This window comes from Pyxicephalus adspersus, chromosome Z, assembly GCF_032062135.1.
Source record: "Pyxicephalus adspersus chromosome Z, UCB_Pads_2.0, whole genome shotgun sequence".
Taxonomy (NCBI): Eukaryota; Metazoa; Chordata; class Amphibia; order Anura; family Pyxicephalidae; genus Pyxicephalus; species Pyxicephalus adspersus.
This window is the reverse complement of record NC_092871.1, coordinates 39,815,764-39,829,611: the sequence shown is the minus strand read 5'-3', so window position 1 is coordinate 39,829,611 and position 13,848 is coordinate 39,815,764. Positions and strand designations below refer to the sequence as shown.

At 41.0% G+C, this 13,848-nt stretch overlaps 1 long non-coding RNA gene across 2 annotated transcripts in view; it reads right to left on the bottom strand.

Moving 5' to 3' along the window:
• LOC140343602 (uncharacterized) overlaps nucleotides 1-13,848 on the bottom strand; it is a 40,079-nt gene that overhangs the window by 9,604 nt on the left and 16,627 nt on the right. Inside the window, exon 1 of one of the 2 annotated variants that reach the window (XR_011923379.1) lies at nucleotides 10,723-11,836. The exons of the other annotated variant lie outside the window; for it this stretch is intronic. This is a non-coding gene — a long non-coding RNA (uncharacterized lncRNA). Of the gene's footprint in view, nucleotides 1-10,722; nucleotides 11,837-13,848 lie in introns of those variants that run through there. 2 annotated transcript variants of the gene reach the window in all.

The window sequence follows — 13,848 nt, the reverse complement described above, 5'->3', positions numbered from 1 at the left end:
CCTTGATTACTGCCTTGAATGTAGCTCTCCAGCTTCTGTAATTTTCTGGACGATCATCGAACCTTGTGAGTCCAGTGTTGAGGAGCTCACGCCCAATCATGTATTTGGCAAAATCAGCTGAGTTTTTCTCAGTCCTTCTCTTGGTACCTTGCTGTTGAAAGACATGACATCTTCTTTTTGCGGCACTAGAGAATCATACGGAATATTCTCAACTGTAGGGATAGTTGCGTTTCTGATGTTCTGATCCAGGACAAACTGTGCAGTCGGCTTAACAGGATCTTCTGCTGCCGTCAAAATGGGACGATATACTCCTAGGTCTTCCTGTTCAGCCATTTGCTCCAGTGCGCATAATCTTGCCATGGTCGCCGCTTCCTTCCTTTTTTTTGGAGAACTTCTAGCTGGGCTTCTGCCTCTGCTTGCCTGCATGCAGCTTCTGCTGCTTTAGCCTTGAGAGCTGCTTCTTTCTTCTGCTCGGGCTCTGATTAACTGGCTACTTAAGGATGATTTCTGGGAAGAGGATCTCAGTGATTCGGATGATCCCTTGGAGGAAATAGAAGAGCAGGACGCAGGATCATCCAGTTGTGCAATTCTAGATTCTAACCTTGATGTTGCTTGTAAGAATATGATCTGCCTCTGTTGGTCAATAGTAGTGTAATCTTTCAGTTCTTTTAACGCTTTTGCCATACGACTACTTGACAAAAAGGAAGAATATTTTTCGCCAAGTCTTTTGTAATTGCCGTAAGCTTCCCTGAGTCTTGTAAAGGCATCATTGAGTTGCAGTGCAGTATTGCTGGCTTCTTCAGCAATGGTTATACAATGTTCGGTTTTATTCCAAAGCTCTAACAAGACAACACTCACCTCTTCCTTTTGAGCCTCATAAAATTCTATGCGTTTTACAGATGGCTTGATTTGGCGTTTAGAAGCTTTTCTGCTTCTTTTAGGTTAGAATTTTGAGCAGAAAAAGGGAGCATATCATCACATTTCTGTTGTGAATCCATTCCTGCACAATTTAAGGTGTTCTGATGAAAAAGAATATGTAGAAATGCTTTTCTGTCTATGAAACCTTGGCAGCTAAACAGTTTAGTTAGCTAGTAGTCTAAACAGCTACTTTGTTGCAAGTGACATCTGAGCTGAGGGAAAACTTCCTCAAGATTCAAGGGCTCCAACAGGCAAGGTTTATATATGCGTTGCTGTGGAGACAAGTTCTTAAACTCAAGATAGTTTGCAAAGAGGAAGGCACAGTGAATCACACGTTCCCAATATCGGTAGGGTCCACTTGCTTTCTGATGGGTTCTAACTTCTGGTGCAATTTGACACCTAGCAATGCACTATGCAGGCAGATGATGGACAGTTTATTGTTACAGCAATTCACTAATACCACTTTAAAGCCAAAGAGGGAATAAACTTGATAGCAGTCACACAGCACACGTGAACACTTGACTTACCGCTTCTGTACACTGCTGGTCCCTTTTTCTGGCTGTCTTGTAGCGGTGCAAAAGAGTCTATAGGGCAATCCAGTTTACTGATGCCTTGAGTATGTGATGTCACCAGGGCTTGCAGAATCAGTTTTTTTACTATTCTGTCACCAATGTCGATTTATGCAAGTTACCCTTCCTGAGACCCGGTCTGTACCGATGGATACCTTCTTGCTGAATACACGATGACAGGTAGTTTTACTCGCCAAGAAACACTGCTGTAAGTTCCATTAGTATCTTTAATCCAATTTAAGAATGTACAGAATACAACAGAGTTCTGGAGGTAAAAAACTGGTAATTCTACAGCCTAGAGACTGCTAAACTGGAACATTCTAGTAACCGCTGGAAACACTAACACAACAAATGAATACTTGTTGCTAGGGACAGTAGGTTGACTATACTAACTAACTGTAAAAGACAGGGGAGATCAGGAACATACCAACACATAAATCATAAGTAAGCTGTTGTGACAGCACACTCAGTCTTGGGCTTTTTCGCTGCCGACCGGATCTCAGTCCCTCCGGTCGGTTGATGAATTTTTCAGAGCGCTAGGTCTAATCGTTGAAGACCCAGATCGTGTTTCCCTAGCCGAGACTAAGTTGCGTGGCTTGCAGCAGGGAAAGCGTTCTGCAGAGACCTATTGCTCTGAATTTAGGAGGTGGACTACGGATACTGAGTGGAATGATCCTGCTCTCTGTAGTCAATTCTGTCATGGACTATCTGAAAGCCTGAAGGACGCACTGGCATTTCACGAAAATCCTGGGACATTGGAAGCGGCTATGTCTCTTGCTGTCTGTATGGATAGACGCCTGAGGGAGCGATCTAAAGTTCCTCAATCTCAGGACGTACAATCCTATAAGATGGCGCCCTCCTCTGACACGTTGGGGGGTTTGACTCTGTTTTTTCTGTGGAAAACGGGGACATTTTGTCAATGTCTGTCCTTATGTTCAGCGCCAAGGTGTTCTCTAAATTGGATTTGAGAGGGGCGTATAATCTGGTAAGAATCAAAGAAGGGGATGAATGGAAGACGGCCTTCAATACCCCTGAGGGTCATTTTGAGAATATGGTCATGCCTTTTGGGTTAATCTATTTGGCAGAAAATTCAAAATAATTTAAAAAAGATGGGCAACAAGTATAAACGTATGGCTGACAAGAGACGTATGAGTGGTCCAGACCTAAGAGTGGGTGATTCTGTGTGGCTGTCCACAAGAAACATTAAGTTGAAAGTACCTTCTTGGAAGTTGGTTGGTTTATTGGGCCATATAAGATCTCTGCCATTATTAACCCAGTTGCCTTTCGTCTTGAACATCCACAGGCTTTAAAGATTCATAATTTGTTCCACAAATCACTGTTAAAGTAATATGTTGAACCTTTCGAACCATCTTCCTTGCCTCCCCCTCCTGTCATGGTGGACGGTAATCTAGAATTTCAGATTGCCAGGATACTGGACTCCCGAATTCTCTGCAGATCTCTCCAGTATCTCTTTCACTGGAAGGGGTACGGTCCGGAGGAGAGAATGTGGGTTCCAGCGACCGACGTTAATGCTAGTCGTCTTGTGATAGCTTTCCACAGGGCTAATCCGGATAAGGTCGGTCGTGGGTGTCCATAGGCCACCCGTAGAAGGGGGGGTACTGTCACGGCCCCTTCCGTGACTGAACTTTGAGGATCTGTCAGACAAGCTGCATGTGAGGTTATCTGACAATCTGTTCGTTTGTTTTTTTACTTGTTTCTGTGTTGTTGTTTGTAATGACCACACCCCTTGTATCAGGTGCAGCTGATGGTCATTACTGCTCCTCCATTTAGTCTGGCCTCACACTTCATGCTATGCGGTTATTCACTGCTGGGATGTGAAGAGTTGGTGTGTTGTACCATCCACAGTTCCTGCTTATATATCTGCTATTTAGATAAGTTGAATTACTTTTGGTGTTTCGTTGTTCTTTTGTTGTTTACTAGGCCTCAGGGAGACACTGGGTCTTTCATAAGGGAAGGAACCAGTAGTCTCAAGCCAGTCACTACTCCTAGGGCTATGCAGGGCTAGTAGGGCCTAGGTTCCTGTGTATGAGTATTCCCACCATCAGGGGATACTCATACTGTTAGGAGCTAGGGCTAGGTTAGGGTGTCTGCAAGGGGTGACCATTCCCTTTTCCCCAGCCATTGGAGGCCTAGTACTGAGTTTACCCTTTCTGTTTCCCTCCCCTCCCTGTTATCCGTGACACATACATACATACATACAATTTTATAATTATATACACTAGGTGATTACCCGGCATTGCCCGGGTGTTTATTTATTGCAATCCTTTAGTCCAAAAAATGTATGTAAAAATATAGGCAAAAGGCACACTGTGCCGAGCAATACATACACACATACATACATAGATACAAATATACCTCTGACACCACAGCGCTGTACAAAGATCAGCGGTGCACTCGCATAAATCTCAGTCATATGTCTATCAAGTTTGGTTGAAATGTCTCCATGCGTTTCCTAGTGATGAAATACACACATACATACATCCATCCAAATATAGCTCTGACATATAGCACAGTGCTACAAAGATCTGGTGCACTCGCATGGGTCTCAGTCATATGTATGGCAAGTTTGGTTGAAATGTCTCCATGCATTTTTGAGAGATGGTGGAACATACATACATACATACATACATGCATACATACATACAATTTTATATATATATAGACGAGCTGATTACCCAGGGTTGCCCAGGTATTTATTTATTGCAATCTAAAAAAAGAATGTAAAAATACATACACACATACATACATAGATGCAAATATACCTCTGACATATACCACAGCGCTGTACAAAGATCAGCGGTGCACTCACACAAGTCTCAGTCATATGTCTAGCAAGTTTGGTTGAAATGTCTCCATGCGTTTCCGAGTGATGGTGGAACATACACACATAGATACATACATACATCCAATTTTATATATATAAATATACACTTAGTTTTGTTATTTTTCTTTCAGGGGCCCATGTTTTGAAATTAGGGGAAAGATCTGGGCCTTCCAATCCCACTACGGCACATGCTGTGTTTCTCATCAACCAGGCAAGTTTGTTTAGGGCAGAAAGGTACAGGGAGTGAGGAGCTAAGCTGTAGGGAGGCACCAGGTTGTTTGGAGGAAATACTTATCTAACTGTACACCCACTTTCTACCTGTGGGAACAAGGTGTCCTGCTGGACCTGCTGCTCAGGTGTGGAGTCTGTTGTTGATCTCCTACCAATTGGACTAAAACCTGAGATAAGCAATTTTTGTATTTTCAATAATTCAGCTAAAATGTATGACTGACTTCCATTTGAGACCAGAAAAAGGATTATAATCTAAATGTCTACACTTTCCTGCATAGTGCCTCATCTCCCTAATGTTACAATATATATATATATATATATATATATATATATATATATATATATATATATATATATATATATATATAGTGCTCATCATGCAGACATCCTTTTTATCATGCCATCGGAGAGCCATCATCTTTCCTTTCTGCCAGGCAACTTTATCCCCAGGCTTGAGCTTTTGTGCAGTGAAATTGGCTGGCAATTCACGCCGGTTAGCCCTAACAGTTCTGTAGGCAACCGTTTTGTTTTGTATCAGGAACTCGTAAAGCTCAACGTATAAAAATTGTCTGTAGTAAGACAATACCCTGGGTTCAGCAAAGGCTCAATAACAGACAGCACAGAAGAGGTTGCCACTCCAAAGGAACTAAATCTCGGGTCAAATTTTGTGCCTTTGCCTGTATATATGACAGAGTTCCAGATATATCCAGATTTGGATACGCACAGCATAAAAGACTTGATCCCAAACTGTGCTCTCTTGGACGCTTTGTACTGCACCCAGCTCAGTCTCCCTTTATATGACATCAAACTTTCATCCACACTAATGTCCCTTTCTGGCACATAGCAGGTTTTGAAGTTGTTGTTAATCATTTTATAAACCTCCCAATTTTTTTTAGCTTGGGGGCAGGATGGGTGGTCTCATCAAAATCATCATTGTTGGTAAAATGTAAAAATTTCATGATTAGGCTAAATCGATATTCAGGCATAACCGTGCCAAAAAAAGGGGTGGCAAGCAGTTTGTTGGCGGACCAGTACCACTTCTGCAGGGGTTTCCCCACCACCCCCTGGAGAATAACAAGACCTAGAAAAAGCCATATATCCTTTTGGGTGACCAGTTCCCATTTCCGGGTTCTGGACAAACTTGCATGTTGAGCAGTAAGCTGTTGCGCTGCATATCTGTTTGTCTCTTCAACTATTTTCTGAATGACTTCGCCATTCAGAAATAGCTCCAGGTATGCCAGCGGGTTGTGCTCACAGTGCACCTTCAGGTCAGGCACCCCAGTAAATGGAAACCTAGGGGGTGAAGGCAGGGCCTGACGGGTGTCAATCACACACCAGGTACGCACATCACTAACCTCCATAGAATCACTTTCACTTGCGGTCTCCGTCTCAGAGTCCGATGAGAGGTCTCCAGGAGCTCCATCACTATCAGTGTACTCCACAAGTGACTCCAGATCGTTCTGGCTGTCTGTGAACTGTTCCAACAAATCTTGGGTGAATAGATGCCTTCTGGAGCTTGAAGCCAAGCAGAGGTCAAAGCAGGCGGCAGGCAGAGATGTCGGAGTCCAGGCAGAGGTCAAAGCAGGCGGCAGGCAGAGATGTTGGAGTCCAGGCCGAGGTCAAAGCAGGCAGCAGGCGGTCAAAATTAGGCAAAGATCAGCAAAGGTAAGAGAAGACAGTGTTACACACTAGCCATCAATAACTGGTAATTTTTAAAACTTTGATTGTGTATTTATTTGTGTTTATTTTGTATTTGATTGGATACAGGAGTTTGTATTCAATCCAATACAAAATGTGAAATTGAATTTCCCGGGTATTTACTTTGTCTTTATTTTATATTATTTTGTATTGTATTGGATACAGGAGTTTGTATTCAATCCAATACAAAATGTGAATGTGAATTTGAATTTCCCACTGATGGGCACACGCGCCGACGACGTCATCAGGGATTGCCGAGGGACACGTACACGCGAACACCGAGGGAAGAAAAATCCAACGGAGAAGACAGACACCCAACGCTAGAGACGGAGATCGACGCTGGAGAACGACGATGGAGAACTCGGATCGAACAACAGCACACTGAATGATGACAGCAGCACCAGGTAAGAGACGCCTGTTTATATTTTTAGCCACCTGAGAATAGTTCGGGGTAAACACTTTCTGCAAGTTTTTTTTACCCCAAACTAGGCTTGGGGTAACCACCCAGGTGGTTAACAGAAGACAGAAAGGGGGAAAAGGATAACACTAGTTAATTAGACATTAGAAAAGTTATAAGGTTTAAATTGCAGGAGGGCTACCCATGGGTCCCTACGTACCTGTTTTGAGAAAACAGCACTCAGCAAGCAAAGCACTCTACTTCAGAATCTAATAACAAAAGGACAGGACCACCAAAATGTGGGGGTCTGTACCTTGCTCCTTACAGCCATGGAAACATAACTGAGATATCGTGGGAGAAATATGCTTCATTTTGGATGGTACCATGTACCACTGCATCATAACTTTGAAAGCGGATTCCATGGTTAGTACATTTGTCGAGCATTTAGCCATTTTCGCCCAAGTATTGAACCATTCTTCATCTGCTCTAATCACACCTAAATCTCTTTGCCACTGTGACTTGTAAGAATGCATCAATGCCCGGGTGACTTCCGATAGTTTAGCATACATTATAGATATCAGTTCTGGGCATAGAGGCATTCTATAACATATATGTTCAAACATAGTCAATTTGACTGGCAAGTCTGTCCCTCTAGTTAGAGAATCAAGCCAATGTTTCAATTGTAGATAGCAAAAAATCTCAGTATTCAGGAAATATTGTGCCCTACGAATCTCCTCACAACTGAGAATAGAACGGTCCCCTAGGAAAGAGAAAACCGTTCCATAATTGTGGGCTATCCACCAATTGAAGGCTTCAGGGAATTCCAGTCCGGACTGAAAGAGAGGGTTTCTTTGGATTGGGAGAAGTTGGAGATGTGGAGACATAAAACCTGCTGAATACCTGATATCATCCCATACTTTGAGAATTTGTCTTAAATGAACACATAGAGTTCGGGCGTTGCTTGTGGGGAAGCCTAGGAAGAAAACATGTATCTAATGGGAAGGCTAAATCCCTTTCCAATTGAACCCATGATGGGGCGTTAGGGCCAGCAAATAGGGAGGTCAGAGAAGCTGTTTGAGGCGCCTGATAATATTTTAGGACATTGGGAACCCCCAACCCTCCATGGCGCTTATGGGCCTACATAGTGTTCATGGCTATGTGAGACTTTTTATTGTTCCAAATGTGCTTAGGGACCTGAACTGGGAGTGTCCTAAAATAGTACAACAGTTTTAGGAGAATCGTCATTTTGACAGAGTTAATCCTACCCACCCAAGAAATAGTGTGAGATTCCCATTTGTTCATCAACTGCTTTAAATGGAGAAATAAAAGAGGGTAACTAGCAGATAATAATGTTGTATATTTGTTGGTCAAATTAATACCTAGGTATTCCAGATGTGATGGAGCCCACTTAAAGAGAAATTGCTCTTGAAGGGTGGTACACAGCTGATCAGATAAAGTCACATTTAAGGCCACTGACTTCTGTTCATTGACCACTAAACCAGAAACTCTGGCAAACATCTTAAGCACACGAGTCAAATTGGGTAGTGAAATTTTTGGCTGAGTTATAGTCAATAGAAGATCGTCTGCAAATAGATTTAGTTTGTAGGTTGAATCTGCTATTGGGATGCCCCGAATATCAGGGTTTTCTCTAAGTAGACATGCCAAGGGTTCCATGGCCAAGATAAATAAAATATGTGACAATGGACACCTTTGTCTCGTACCTCCGAATTTGAAAAAAGGTTCCGAGAAATAGGACAAGTAACGGACTTCCTTCAGCCATGTCATGAATTTTGGGAAAAAAATCCCAAACGTAGAACATAAAATAAATAATTCCAAGATATTGAGTCAAAGGCTTTTTGGATATCTAAAACTAATACCATGCTGGGAACTTTTTCAAAATGTGCATACACAATGAGACTAATGATTTTCCTAGTGCTATCAGAGGCTTGTCTAAAGGGGACAAAACCTACATGATCTTTATAGATCAAGATATCTAAAAAAATTTTAAGTCTATTCTCAATACTTTCATCAAAATTTTTATATCAATATTTAGCAGGGAGATCTATAGTTATTTGGGTCCAAAGAGTCTTTACCAGGTTTTGGGATCATGACAATGTGGGCTAAAAGGGAAGACATAGGGTGGTCTGAATTAGACTTCAAATAATTAAACATATGGACTAATTTGGGGGCTAGAATTTCAGAAATTGTTTTGTAATATAATGCTGAAAACCCATCAGGCCCGGGTGCCAATAAAACTTCTTCAAGTTTAATCTCAGCTTCCATTGATTCCGCCATAAAATTAGTTAAAGCTGGCAGGGTAAGGCCAGAAAAAAGTAGATCAGCTCTCTCAGCATTAAAAGGACCTCTGGAACCATAAATTTCAGAAAGTACCTCAATAAACTTAGAACAAACATGCTAGGGGTTAGCTGTAATCTGGCCATTAGGCTTACGTAGTTTAACAGGGTCTGAGAGCCCCAGCCTAGAGGACAGCACTTTTGCCAAAATAGGGCCAGGTTTATTTGCTCTTGCATAATAATTCCATTTAGACCATCAAATTTGCTTTTCCACTCGGAAATCCAGTACACTGTTTAATTCCACTCTAAGTTGTTGGGCTTCTTTGCATAGCTGGCTAGATGAATTAGATTTCATCTAATTGTTCTAGAACTTTCAAAAATTCCTCAATTTTCTTATTTCTAACCTTTTTCTGGTAGGAAGACAATTGGATAATGGCCCCACGCAAGGTAGCCTTATGGGCGACCCAAAGTGTAATTGGGGATTCAACTGAGGAACTGTTAATAGCAAAACATTGGGTCAATGCCTGTTCATTTTCCTCGGCCACTCCGGGAGAAGAAAGTAGTACATCGTTGAAATGCCAGTGGAATACACCTGATTTAGGGACCAACGAGTTAAACTGGGCCATTATTGGGGAATGGTCAGACCATGGGATTATCATAATTTTTGATTTGGAGACCCGTGGTAGTAAATGTTGTTGTACAAATATATGGTCAATTCTGGTGAAGCTACCGTGTGTTGCAGAATAAAATGAGTAGTCTCTAATGGTAGGGTTAAGATCCCTCCAAACATCAATCCACTGATAGCGTGTTAATAGTTCAGAAAAACCAGAGGGTAAGCTAGGGTCAAATTTCAGAGAACCAGAGCTTACTTTAGATGAATGGTCAAATTTGGAGTCAATAATTACATTTGAGTCCCCCATCATCAATAGTGTGCCCTTTGCATGTTTTTCAATTACAGAAACAAGGTGTTAAAAAAAAGGCAATTGATGGGAGTTTGGAGTGTAATAATTAATTATGGTGACATCTACATCATACAATTTACCCTGAAGTATTAGATAGCGGCCTGTAGGGTCCGCCAATTCAAAATTGCAGCAAAAGGGGACCGATCTGTGTAAAGCGGTTACGACACCCCTTTTCTTTTCCAAAAAGCATGCCTGGATAATTTGTAGGTTAGATTTATGAAAATTTTTAGGGCGAGAGACCTAAAATGTGGGCCTTCACAGACGAATACCAGTTAAAAGCCTTCCTCCGTTTTGAAGGGGAATTTAAACCCTGGACATTGTGTGATAAAATCATGATAATATTGTTAGCCATGACATACAGTAGGAGCAGAGCACATGGACCATGCTAATATATATACTTTCCACAGAATATAACCGTGACATCCTTTAGGACTTGCATGACTTCTCCATAAAACACAAAAAAAATAAAAAAGAACAATGAACAAGAAAACAGAATCTATGGAGCCACTGGCACCATAAGTGTACTCATATCTGCCAAGGCGGAAACCGGTCTTGCACATGGACAAGACCTATCGAGGGGAACGCCAGACACTCCCGAGTGTGTGTGGCAAAACTGGCACTGGTCAATAATACATATTTGTACCTAAACTTAAATAGCAGCATGAAAAGTGAAAAAATGCTATCAAGATACTCATCAAAATATCACTAGAAAAGGCACTTGACAAACATCGTGACTGTTAATTTATGGTAGACCTAACCCTAAAAACAGCACATATAAGTAATTATTTAGTAGGTTAAACATTATCACCGGATACAAGCTGAGAAGGAGAAGCAGGCAGCATGACAGATACAGCCTGCGCATCCGTCATCTTAGATCCCTGCTGCGTGGACAAGGCACTCGCAGGATGTCTTGTCTGGAACCGGACTACGCCTGATTTTCTGCCCATCTTGACGGCACCGTCACAGGAGGAAGAATCGCAGCCTGGGTGAGTACAAAGACCAGCCTATCCTGCTTGCTAAGGCAGCTCCACACTCGGGAGTCAAAGAGCTCGTTCAGGAAGCAGCCATCTTAGATCGCAGCTCGCAAGCGCCCTGTCCTGAATTTATTTTTAACAGCAGCATCAGCACTTTTTCCAACTGCATACATAAAATATCCCGTTTACTTCAGCAACAAAAACAGGAAACTCCCAGGGAGCTGAGTAAATCATCCAAGTGCTATTTGCAGAGGGAAACAACAGTTTCCAGACACTTCCAGTGAGTCCTGCCAGCCCTTTTAGAATGAGCCATGTATTATGGCAAGTGAACTACTGGATTGGGGTAGTCAGGCAGCAAACTCTATTTCTATTTCTTAGTCTCGACTCCAGGCCCACTTTTGGACCACACTTTCTCACTATTTGATACCCTTTGCTAAAACCTCTTTAGCCTTCCAAACTGCTATAATTCTTCATGGGATGAATTCAACAACTGGCAGAAAACATTCCTCAGGGATTTTGATCAACATTGATATTATAGCATCAGTCAGTTGCTGCAGATTTGGCTGCACATCCATGATGCAAAACTCCCATTTCACCACATCCCAAAGGTGCTCTATTGGATTGCGATCTGGTGACTGTGGAGGACATTTGAGCACAGTAAACTCATTGTCATGTTCAAGAAATTAGTTTGGGATGATTTGAGTTTTGTGACATGGCGTGTTATCCTGCTGGTAGTAGCCATCTGAAGATGGATATATTGTGGTCATAAAAGGCTTTTGACATGGTCAGCAACAATGTCAAGGTAGGCTGGGCATTTAAAGGATGCTCAGTTGATACTAAGTGACCTAAAGTGTGCCAAGAAAATACCCCCACATCATTACATTACGCCCACCAGCCTGGACTGAAATACAAGGTAGGACAGATCTAAGCTTTCATGTTATGGACACCAAATTCTGACATTACTATGTGAATGTTGCAGCAGAAATCAACACTCATCAACAACAACAATCAAATCAGGCAACATTTTTACAATCTAATCTCATTCAGTTTTGGTGAGTACATGTGGTATGTAGCCTTAGTTACCTGTTCTTCTGTTTCAATTTCTTTATTGCTTTTCATTTTAATCATACAAGTAAACAAGCCAGCATAAAATGTGTCATAAATTGTTCGTTTTCCAACAAATCATAATTAAACAGTATAATCTCTATACAACACAATCTTCAAATTAAATTATATATGTCTAACCGGAACTTTTGGTATTTCTCAGTTCTAGTTATTACTTAATCTCTATCTTTTATTAGAATTATTATCTCTATACACAGTATACTCCTAGTTGGTTCATTTTTGTATTGTCGTCTGCATCCCCACTCCCACCCCCCTCATATATTCCTCAGTGACATTTATATCACCATATATATATATATATATATATATATATATATATATAGGAAAGAGCCTTTCATACTTCATCTTTTAACAATTATTCATTCCCTATTGTTTTAATCTTCATTACTCCCTTAATCTTAGGAATACAGTAAGGGTTCACCTCTCTTTTCCACTTTATCTTCTACTGATAACACTGCGTATTTTCCTATTATTTTCTATTTTACTTTAATTATAGTATACTTTTTTCTTTCTTTTTTTTACCACTCAGTTAAGCATGACATATATACCTTATTACTCTTAACATATTACATAAAACATTGACAACCACTAAAACACAAACACCAAGGTAGGATGGGGGACAGGGGGCAGGCCAGCTGACAATCCCACATATGAAAAGGGAACATGTATTACAACCTACATAATCAATAATGTAACTATATGGTCAACATTGATTGATCCCAGAAGTTATTCATTAAGTGCTCTCATCTTTTCGTTCACCAAAAACCATTTTGGCTGAAGTGAACAGGTACGTTATCAATTTAAATTGCATTTCAATATTTTTATTAAATTTTTCAAAAATGGAAAAAAATCAAAGACATTGCAAGTGGTGAACAGAGACACATACAGTATGCATATAAAAAACAAAAAAAACAACGTACAAACACAGTAATTGGCGAAAAGGCCAGACCAGTCAAAAATAAAGATTATCATAAAAACAGTAGTAAACATGCTGAAAAAAAAAACAGTTTTTTAAAATTGTAGTAACATAAAATTGTGTCTCAATGGTAAACATGAGAGAACAACAAACAAGAAGGGGAGGAAATGGAAAATAGAGGGAGTATGAGAAGCTGGGGTGAAGATTTCACTATATCTGTAAATAACTTTATGCAGATCACTATCTATGTTCTATCGAAAGAAATCCAGGGCTCCCAAATGTCATCAAATTTGACTAGTGAGTTCTTTAGAGTGTGGGTAAGTTTATAATTTATCATAACCCAGTTCAATTTGGTAAAAATGGGGTCAAGTGGTCAAATTGAGGTTGACTTCCAAGCTTTAGCCAGAGAGATTCTACCTGCCAGTAAAATCATCTTGGTCAATTTCATAGCTGGTCTGGGAAGGGTCATGGTCAATTTGTTGAATAGGGCTGCCTCCAGGGTGCTATGGATCTCACGCTGCAAAATCATAGAAATCAATTTAAATACCTCGTCCCAAAATTCCCTAGCAATTGGACAGGACCACCAGATATAAAGCATAGAACCTCTAGAATTGCAGCCCCGGAAACATAAAGGGGAGACTGATGGGAACATTTTTGCCAGGCTATCTGGAATGAGATACCATCTAAGCTTGACTTTATAGTTGGCTTCCACCAATGCAGAGTTCAAGGAGACCTTAGATAGCGAGTAAACAGTATCCCACCAGTCCTCCAATTCCCATGTTGTACCCAGTTCAGCTTCCCAGTCTAACATATACCGTATTTTTCGGACCATAAGACGCATTTTTTTCCTCCTAAAGTGGGGGGAAAATCAGGGTGCGTCTTATGGTCCGAATGCAGAGGTACAGGGGCATATTTTTTT